The 11,138-nt window shown below is 35.5% G+C and overlaps 1 pseudogene; it reads right to left on the bottom strand.

Annotated features, from left to right (window-relative positions):
• Positions 1-5,335: 5,335 nt before the first annotated feature.
• On the bottom strand, positions 5,336-6,681 carry LOC132187930 (nuclear poly(A) polymerase 1-like; annotated as a pseudogene).
• Positions 6,682-11,138: the final 4,457 nt, after the last annotated feature.

The raw sequence follows: 11,138 nt of genomic DNA, 5'->3' as shown, positions 1-11,138 counted from the left end.
TATGAAATGCCCTGCTGCTCGCCTAAGCCTAAGCGGCAACCATTTTACTAGGGTTGATTAGGGGTTTAATTGCTAACCATCAATTATGTTGTTATTGAAGGCCAAACATCAATCGTTAACCGCTTTCAAGTAATGGCCTTTTGGGCATTTTAAGACTGTTTTGAGTATGCTTTAGTGTTTTCAAACACTAGAATACATGGACTCAAGAGTGCTTCAAAATCTGATTGACCACACGCAATCATTAATTCACCATCATAAATCATAAATTGTTTTTATTGCCAGTATACACGCATTTGGCACAATATTAGCAATCACAAATGTCCAGTCTGTAAGCAAACATTAAATCCAAATTTGATGATGTCGTATGAGTAATGCTATTTAATAAATGTGATTACATCATAACAAGCAACTAAGGCATCACCACATCATAACAATCGATAGTATTGCATATATGATATATTGAAATGAAATCTCTAACTAATGAATGACTCTTAATTTTGCTTCACTAGTAAGCAAACTATGATACGACATCATAGGAAACAACTAATACTGCCACAAATATTTTACTGCTGGTGTATATGCATTTGGCTGTATTAGCAATTAAACAACAACAAACAACATTACAATTCTAAATTCAGTGTAAAATTAGTTTCCTCTATAAGGCTTAGGATAAAAAATATTACAAATTCATAACATAAAAAACATAAAATATCTAAATGTAATATCTCATTTTCCATGTGACATTACTACTAATCACAGCGCAGTAGAAATTTTTTCTTTCTCCCCCAAATATTAAAACCCATGCTACTCATGATCGGAGAATTAAGACACTCCTCATTTACGGTCTCTTGAATAATATAAAGTTTCATGAAAAATTAATTGGACGTGACATAAGTTGAACCAGAAATGATCAATGTGGCTTCTAAAAAGTTTTTAAAATGATACAATTGCCTTACCATTTTCCTAATCAAGAAATCCGTGAACAACTAAATGAGTACTCTTCGCCTATTTTTTCAAATACATTAAGTATGTTGAGTTCCATCTAGTGGGAATCTAGACACACCATCATCTTTCACTTAATAGTTTCTTGCTCTAATTCTATGCTCATTCATGGACTCAATCATGTTACGGTTCGGTTGAGTCAAACCATTGTAAAAGAATTGAACATGCCGCTAGGTCTCAAAACCGTGGGGTGGACACTTCAACATCATCTCTTTAAACCTCTCCTAGCTTTAATAGAATTTCTCCTCCTCTTCTTGAACGAAACAACTAATCTCCCGATGGAGTTCATTGATCTTAGACATTGGGAAGAATTTATTATAGAACTTGCTCAACAGTGCTTTCCAAATGGTGATGGATCCAGGCATGTTGGAGTTCAACCAGGCTTTTGCTCTACCATGTAATGAAAAAGGAAACAGCCTCAAACGCACCGATTCATCAGAGAAGTTTTGATACTTGAAAGTTACACATATACCTAAGAAAGTCTTTCACATGACTGAATAGATCCTCATTTTCTAAACCTTTGAAAGACGGAAGAACTTGAATCACACGAGGCTTCAAGTCAAAGTGAGTGGCATTGGTTGCAGGCAACACTATGCAGGATAGAGTATCGGTAGCAATAGGTGCAAACAACTCCCCGAGGGTCCTAGGAGCTTCCACTTCCAAATTCTCAACCTGACCTCCCATCTCAACAGAATCAAAATCAGAATCAAAATTCTCAAAATCAGTAGGTGTTCTTAGATTTTCTCTAGCTGTTCCTTCAATTTCTGGATCAAACGGGGGTTAGCTCAAGATTTAAAGATCTACGACCAAGCATGCAAAGGAAACTAAAAACTAAAAACTAAATTGAATTGAACTAAACTAAATTAAATTAAACTAAATTAAATGAAATTGCAGGAAAAATAAATGCAAATAGAAACTAAAAACTCACAAAAAGGAACCAAAATAAATTGGCAAAAATCTACTGAACTGTTGCAGGAGCTGCCCACTGAGTAGGTGCGATCAAGCGCAGGCTACGTGGGATCCAGTGCAGGTGCGCTGATCTGCAGGTGTTGCTGCGTTGATGCAAGGGCGCTCGATCCTAAGGGCCCGCGGCCAAGGCAACACCTATGCTGCATTGTCGAGCATAGGTGCTGCCTTGGCCACGGGTGCACTCGAGCGTAGCAGGGCTGCGCACGATCGCACTTGTGTTGGTGTGCAGAGACAGTGCAGTCTGAACTGCAAAACAAAGAACAAAAACACAACTTTTCTCATTTTTAATAAAATAAAGAAAACAAATTGCAGAATTTAAAATCCTAACTATAACTAGTAGAAAGACAAAATCCATTTAAAAATAAATTGTTTTCAAAAATCAAACAATTTCCAGGCAATGACGCCAAAAACTTGTTGTGACAAAATTTAATACTGGCAAGTGCACGAATCGTTTGCAGTTAATGGATTGCAAGTGCGAGGTCGATCCCACAAGAATTTTGTTTTTGAAAGCAGAATTTATGTCTAAACCAATTTAACCTTAACCTAGTTCCAAAAGTTGGGAGGTTGTTTTTGTGAATGAAAAATCAAAAGCATAAACTGAATTAAGTGAAATTAATCAAGTAAATAAGCACTAAGGTGTTGAAATCCGCACTCACAAATTCATAGCAACATATTCTTATGATCAATAACATTTCCCAAAGTTCTCACAATAAAATCTTAAGTATGTTTTACTTATGCTTCAAATAATTAATCAAAACCATCCAATGTATCAATTCTGGACACAAATCACAAAAAATATCAAATTCAAATCAAATCATCAAGTGTATCAGTAAATCATAAAAGATATCCAATTTGAATCAAAACATCAATTGTATTCGTAGAATAAATCACAAGGAATATCAAATTTTTTAACAAAGAAAACTAAGCAATTAATTATGTGAAATTATCTCAAATCATCAAATGTATCATTGAATTACAAAAGATATCCAAGAATCATTCCACAAATTGAGTTAAAGTAAAACAATTGGAAAATCAATCTAAATAAAATTGGAAAATATTATATCACATGAGAATAATGTTGCTAAGTGAGGCTTCATCCTCAATCTTAGTTGAGGGTTTAGCCTCTCATGGAATTGAAAGATAAAACAAGATTAATTGAATCCATGAAGAGTTAAGAAGCTTACAAATTAAAAACTCCAAAGTTGAGAACACCAAAAGCTCAAAAGACCCTAAACTCTCTTCTCTCTACTCTAAAATTTCGTACTCTATAGCCTCCTACAAAATTCTATGAAGTTTATTCTATTTATAGGGCTTTAACTAGGTTTTTCAGGACTTTTTAACCTAATTTTGGCGCTAGGTCAGAAGAGTGCAGTCGAGTGCATGGCCAGTGCGCTCGATCGCACTCGGGCATGCAATTCTTCTCTTGCAGTGTAGGTGTGCTCGTGTGTTGGGGCTTGTCTTGGGCGTGGCTGAGCTCGATCGTGACTATGCTGGGCTCGAGCGTAGATGCACTTAAGCGTAGAATGTTGCGCTCGATCCCTTGTTTGTTGGCAGTTTTTCTCCAAAACTTGCATTTTTCACTTTAAATCTGCCATTTTCCCTTAGCAGCCTACAAAACCCTAAAACCACAAAAATAACACAAGACATCTGATTATACCACAGCTAAAAGATTAACAAATGTAAATTAGGGTGCTCAAATATGCAATATTTGACACTCATTATTATAGTTTCATTTACGACTATGAACAATTGTTTTATAAACTACAAGGGCATATGACTATGATTTTCTGTATGATAATTCTTTTATTCACACCATAGTTAAATACAATTTAACTTAGGGACCGTACGTGTATATAATACGACAATATACACACATATATATACCACGTAAAAAATCAATGCATGTACTTAAAAGGAAACTCAAATTTGATGAAATACCAAACAATCGAACCCCTTACTTTGTCTGTATCATACTTCACAAATCTCATTTGGGGGCTACTAGTGCAGCATCTACTGCCTTCTTAAGCGACATTTGAAACAAAGTTCAAGTTTTGGAGAGTTTCATTTTTTTTAGTGGAGAGTTTGGGCAGTTAAATTGTAGGTGGGTCATCATACTTGAAGTGCCATTTATATGGTGAAACTATCAATTTATTACAATAATTACACATAGCTTTAGGGTTTTCCTTGTCAATTGTTTCTTTTGTAGTGGGAGGGTAGGTGTGGGCCTTTGAGCATTTATAGAGGAAGGTGTTATGGGATTATCCTCCATAAGAATAGGAACACGGCTACTCGCAGGTGTCGTACTTGTACTTATTGTACCCTAAGAGTGTCATCCATATGTTATTAAATAAATAATAAATTGTATTTAACTACCAACAAACATCATTAATAAGATAGTAATGAACTACAACATTGTCTTCCCTAAGAACATTAACTAAACAAAGTATAGTTGAACAATGTGCTTATGTAGGGCAATAGTGGCCTTAATAACCCATAATTTTGCAATTTGGATTTGCAACCTAGTGTATAGATCTCTGTGTGTGTGTGTGTGTGTGTTCGCAAACACATAACGGGATAGATTGTTAGGCTTTGAGGGAACTTAGATTCTTTAGATTTGTTGAAGGGAACCTAAAACCTTTTCAAGCACAAGGTTTGAAATAATTTTCTACTTCCTTTATTCATAACCTAATGGCCTTTAAATAGGCAAACTATTACAATATTTTCTAGGGTTGAGTCATCAGCTCTTACTGAAATATAAATTAGGGTTGAGTCATCAAGACTCTTATATGGAATAAAATAAAGATAATATCAAATAAAAATAAACACAATAAAATATCTTACCAAGTCATATATTTTAATATATCCTAATATTAATAATTGTTTCGCATAAAACTCAATTCTAATAACATTGTGCTGCATGTTCCATTCTTTCCTGCAGCAATCAAGCCACTCCACAAGCAAAAAATGAAATAGAATCTACTATTGAGACAATTCTGCACACAAACAAGAGCAGCATCTCCTTGAAGTGCTTTAGCAGTTTGCTTTCAACAAAGATCTGAAATTAAACTTGATAATTGGCTTTCATGGGACAGTAGATGCATAAGCTACCATGGAGAGTTGTGAAGTAAGCTCCTTTACACCACCATTATTGAATAAACTAGAGCAAGTTCTGATCAGTTGTTTCTCTATCGGTGCTCCTAGCTTTGTAGATGAGTATTCTGAATGTTAGACACTTGCTCCTCCCTTTACTTTAGCTTCCCCTACCACAAATTCTGAACTTCTCCACGTATTGCATGTATCGGATTCATCTATTTTTCTTTTTCCTTCCAACAACACCTTCAACCACTTAAAGATGACTGAAATTTCATGGGTTTTCAGCAGCCCCACCATACGCTTTGCCAACTTCTGTCGAACGTACAGGCCAAATCCCACCAAGAAATACAGACAGAGGAATGTCACTATGTTTTTTTGTGAGACACACCAATCCACATCCCAGGTTTTACAGATGTGTATATTCCCACACAGTTCTTAAATTCTTCAATCGTTGACCTTATATAAAATGGTTCACCTTTCTGATCACAAACACCATGTTTCCACCTCAACCACACAAAATAACAACTATGAAATTGTTTGGATTTTTTAAAAAAAGCCATCTAGGTGCGGGTGGCACTATAGCTGACCCCATGTGTCCCTCTCAATCTTCAAAGTCAGTAGACGAAGCTCACATTCAACCCGTCCTTTCCAATTCATGAATTCATCATCATTCTTGGCAGTTATGTCAATCTGCAGATAATTTTTATATGCTTCAAAGAAAAGAAAAGTCTCTTTGATAATCAAACTAATTTTGCTTGCTTCCATTGCCTCACATATTTCCTTTCCTCTCTCAACTTCTTCTTCCATAACACATAGCGTACTCAAAGAGACATTGTAACTAGTGTTTGTGCAAGGATATGCAAGTGTTATTGTGGGCATCAAATCTTTTCCGTCTCTGAAATTTCTTCTTGGATCCCAAAAAAGAAGCCCTAGAGATCTTCCTTCAATGGGAAATAACATGACTGGATTATGCCACTTTTCACTGGCTATAGAGCTTGAAAAATTGAGAAACAAGTAAACTAGGCAGTGCATTAGGATAATATAATTGGCACACCCGAGCAACAAGAATCAAGCAATTTATACCACCAAGAACCCCGCAACATTAGAATAAATTACACGTCCTTTCGACCAATATAATATCTTATGCGTCTCAATGTAATTTGAAAATTATGAACATTAGGGACCATACTTAATATACTATTTGTAACCCTGCACCCATTGAGACTAGGCACACTCTTCTCCACATCCTGCAACACTTAATCTAAAAGATCTAAATCTTCTGGAATAAGACAAACGCCTAATCTCGCGTAGAGTAGATCAATATAAATTCCATCGAACTTGAACTTCATAATTGGAACATTAGCACCAGGCCTAGGAATCGTACAATCCCATATTATTAGAGAGATGTCTAATATGTGAAATAAAGTGAGGCATTAGGAGATCGGCCCATTGGTCCTACTAGGAGGCGGTGGTGGCGTTTTAGGTTCTTGGCATTTCTGCAACTTAGAAGTCAGGAGGTGGCAAAAGTGGTTGATCTCCAACCGTGGGTCAGTAGACCCACGCTGGGTCACGACCATACCCGCGTGGGTTTGCTAACCCATAGTGGGTCAAGGCCATGACCTGCCTGGGTCTCCTGACCCATGCTGGGTCACAGCTGCGACCTAACCTTGGGTCAACAAACCCAAGCTAGGTTAGGCTGCGACCCAACGTGGGTCATGACCTGACTCATGACTGGGTCACAGCCATACCCAGCCGTGGGTTTGCTAATCCACGTGGGTCACGACTTGACCCACAGTAGGGTCACCTTGGACCCTTTTTTAAAAAAAACGAAAATTGGGGGGTAATTTGGCATTTTTAGGCATTTTCATTAGAAGTTAACGGTTAAATCTAACGGAGGGGGGTCAATTGAATCAAATTGAAAGTTCAAAGGGTTAAATTGAGAGTTTTTAAAATTTAGGTGGTCTTCTTAAAATGCGCGATAGATCAAGAGTCTAGGCGGTTACAAAATTCACTAACCGTATCTGCTAGGCAGTTGGCGAATAGCGGTTAGCAGTTAGTCGGTAGTTAGTGGTTAGTAAACAAATAACCGCCCGCTATAACCGCTTTTTTCAAAGTACGGCCTTTGGGCCAATTTTCAATTTTGGGCTTTATATATATATACCATATGCATGGGCCAAATTGCTCCAAAATGAGCCCATATTGAAAAATCTAAAATATTTGACCCTAAATTTATATTAATTTACATGCCCTTTTTTTTTTTTAAAAAAAAGTCCTTAAATGTAAGAGCATCTCCAAGAGACCATGTAAACTAACTTTTTAGTTAAAATAGCATTTTTTCTTCCTCCAACAGTGCTATAAAATAGCATTTTTGTCTAGAGATGCTATAGTGAACTTTCAAATATGAAAGTTCATTGTAGCATCTGTAACTATTATTTAATTATATTATCTTTCTTTCAATTTTTTTAATCTTTTCTCTCTCCTCTCTCTTTCTCCCATTCTCCCTCACGCTCCCTTCTCCTCCCTCAGGGCCTCCTCATCTCTTTTCTCTCTCTATCCCTTCTCCCTCAGTGCCTCATCTCTCTCCTTGTCCCTGTAGGGCTGCCGCCCAATGGCCAAACGACCACGAAGCAACAGCTGAGAGCCTTTATGGGTTTTGAATTATCTGATCAGAACAACTGGCGGAAAAGATCGGTGCACAATCGGCGGCTGGAACTCGGCCACCCACGGAGTTTAGTCCACCATGCACCACCTTGATTGGTTTCAGGTGGTTCAATTTCTCCAAAATGGTGGTTTTAGGTGGTTCAATACAAACTAGGAGAGAGAGAGAGAGAGAGATGAGTGGAAAAAATAATAAAAAAATAGATTAAAAACAATATTTAAATAAAGTAGGCATTGTAAAATAGAGACTGTTGGAGTTCATTGCAAAAAAGTAGTAGCTAAACTAAAAAAGTGGTATTTTGAGTAGCTAAACTACAATTCATTGCTAGTTAAGAATACAAGTTATATTAATAGAAAAAAAAAAATGCAAGTTATACAACATTTAATCATTTACCATCATTTAGTCCTTAAATATATCATACAACGTCGTTTTTTCAAAACTGATTGAAAAAATGGTTTAAAAATGAATAAAAAGTTGTTCAAAAAATGATATAGAATAATGGTTCAAAAACTTGTTATTATTGTTCAAAAAATGGTTAAAATATATTATAATAAAAAATTGGTATTATATATGTATAATTATAATTTATAGCATATATGGACTTATGGCATACATTGAAACTAAGTCTCTAGATACTTAATTAATAATTATTGTATTAGTATGAATTTGTATAATTATGCCATGTTATATATGTATAATTTGTTATTATATAATCATATGATTTAATGATCAATTGATCATATGATATAATCATATAAATTATAGGGTGTGCTTGGCAAAGGAGTGGGTTGGATCGGACCAAAAAAACTCAAAAAATTCTTTTTAAAATTAAGCCCAACATTCTTACTTTTTGCATTACATCAATCACTTTTTATTACTATTCAAATAAAAAAATCACAACAAAACAAATTTTTTCATATTTTTATACAAAACATTCTTACCTTTTTTTTTTTTTTTTTTTTTTTTTTTCAATCAATCAAATTTGCTACATTTTTGGTCTACTTCTTTTTTCAAGCCCTTTGCCAAAAACAGCCATAGTGATAATACAATACTACTTAAATTGTAATTTAATGGTCAATTGATCATGTTATAAGTATAAACATTATTATTATTATTATATATATATATATCATAAAGGTAGTTAACAATTAGCGATTTTAAAAAACTCAATAACCGTTAACCACTCGCAAGGCGGTTAGAGGTTAGGGCAGTTTGCGGTTAGTGGTTAAGGCGGTTAGCGCTTACCCGCCCACTTTTTCACCCCTACCTGTTGAATTGTGACATGCATGTAGTACCTAACCACTTTATTCCTTTCTGTTTACTGGGTTAAAGATGGAGAATTTTCATGTTTTTTTAGCAAATAGTGAAAGAACTACTAGGATCGTACTCTACCTCCAAATCAAATGCACAAGCAATTTATATAAAGAAAATAAATTTCAATGCTCAATATCACTAAATGATCAAAGTATGGAACTAAGCCAAATAACAAAATAAAACATGTACAATGGAATTTAAAGCAACATCACAAACACAACACAAAATTTGTTTTCGAAGTGGAAAACCTTTTGAGTGCCTCAAAAGGAAAAACCACTCCCAAACCCCGGAAATCACTATATGAAGATTTAGAGTTACAGACTAGATGATATTCGCTCCCTGGAGGACTTCTAAACTTAGTAAGAACAACAAGCTTCTCAGCTTGTCTCCATCATGACCATCTTTATGCAATGCATCTCCTTAACCGACCATTTAGTAGACTTTTTTCTTTAAGCTCACATAACGCACAATCTTCTTATCATCAAACGAAAAAGGCAACATGCCAACAATCAACAACCCAAGTAGTAAAAGGCTTCAAGCTTCTCAGGAACTCCACTTGGTACAACGATGGTGAAGCATGGAAGAAAGCTTCACAACCATCAAGAGGGGGGAAAGCAACGATAGCTTCCAACCCAATCCCTCTTGGATCAACATAGAGAAGTAATCAACTTTCTCTAGAGACTCTCCCTTCTCATTATCGTGCATGGAGGTCCAACCTTCCCAAATCAGCATCATTTTCTCTATATACAAAGAGAATGGGCAAACTTGTCATAAAACTGAAAAGTCATTTGGGGAACCATAACAGTCAAGGTATCTTGACCATAACTTTTTCATTCGGCCTCTAATGATGCAAACTCAATGGCTCGGACGTTTTCTAGGTCAAAAACAGCTTCCAACTTTCTGCAGAAATCAGCCACGTCCTGACAGGAAATCAGCTCCGTTATGAGGGGAATTGGGCAGTAACTTATTGTTTTTCTGTTAGGAGTTGCGTTATGATGCCCAAGTGACAGGAAAAAATTCCCAAGTGACCCAATCACTTCCAAGTGATGCCCAAGAGATGTTCGGGTGCCGGAACATTGTAGAACACTTCTGTAAACACATTGAATGCTTTTCTATGAGCAATGAGAAGATAAATCAAGGAAGAAAACCCAGATACCACGAAAACTATACATCTCGTCTTGACGAGCATCCAAGAAAGAACGAAATCCTTCTTCACATCTTAACGAGAAAGTTGCTCCGTTATGACGAAAAGAATAAATGTCTCTTCTTCGTCACATGTCCCGTCTTAACGTGCCACCTGACGAGAAAACGGGGAGCCCATCATTGATCTCGTTACATGTCCCGTTCTGATGATGTTCCTGACAAGAAAATAGTAGTTTCAACTTTAATCTTGTTACATCCTCGTCATGACGCAACTCCTTACGAGAAAACAGTAACTCACCGTTACATGTTCCGTCTTGATGCAGCTCTTGATGAGAAAACAGTAACTCCCCGTTACATGTCTCGTTCTCAGGAGTGTCAAGGCGGTTAGTAGATTTCACTAACCGCAACTGCTAATTGCTTAGCGGTTAACGGTTAGTGGTTAATCGCTGGTTAGCGGTTAGTGAAATAGATAACCGCCCGCTAACCGCTTTTTCAAAATTGGGCTTTTTTTTACCCTTATTTTTTTTTCCCTATAAAAAGAGCCCATATTGAAAAATCAAAAATATTTGACCCAAAATTTACATTTACTTGTACTTTAAAAAAAATTTCCTTAAATATTAAATCATAACCGGTTAACTTTTTTTTATTTTTTATTTTTTTTTTATTTTTAAAAAAACCAACATATATATATATATATATATATATATATATATAAAATTCAACACAACATATAAAAAAAAGTTCAGAATTCAGACAACTGTCAAAACATATAATGATAATACATTAATACTTAAATTATGTTTATAAGTAACACATTGATCATTGTTTAATCAAATGTCAATTACTTAACTTGATATTATACGAATCATATCATCATTGTACATTAATAATATGATTCACTTGAAGTCTTGAATAAAGTATTTGGATTGTCATTGAATCATATGATTAAGTATTGATA

The sequence above is a fragment of the Corylus avellana genome, chromosome ca7 (genome assembly GCF_901000735.1).
Source record: "Corylus avellana chromosome ca7, CavTom2PMs-1.0".
In the NCBI taxonomy this organism is placed as follows: domain Eukaryota; kingdom Viridiplantae; phylum Streptophyta; class Magnoliopsida; order Fagales; family Betulaceae; genus Corylus; species Corylus avellana.
Note: the sequence above shows the minus strand (reverse complement) of the source record. Positions and strands in the feature narration are given on the sequence as shown.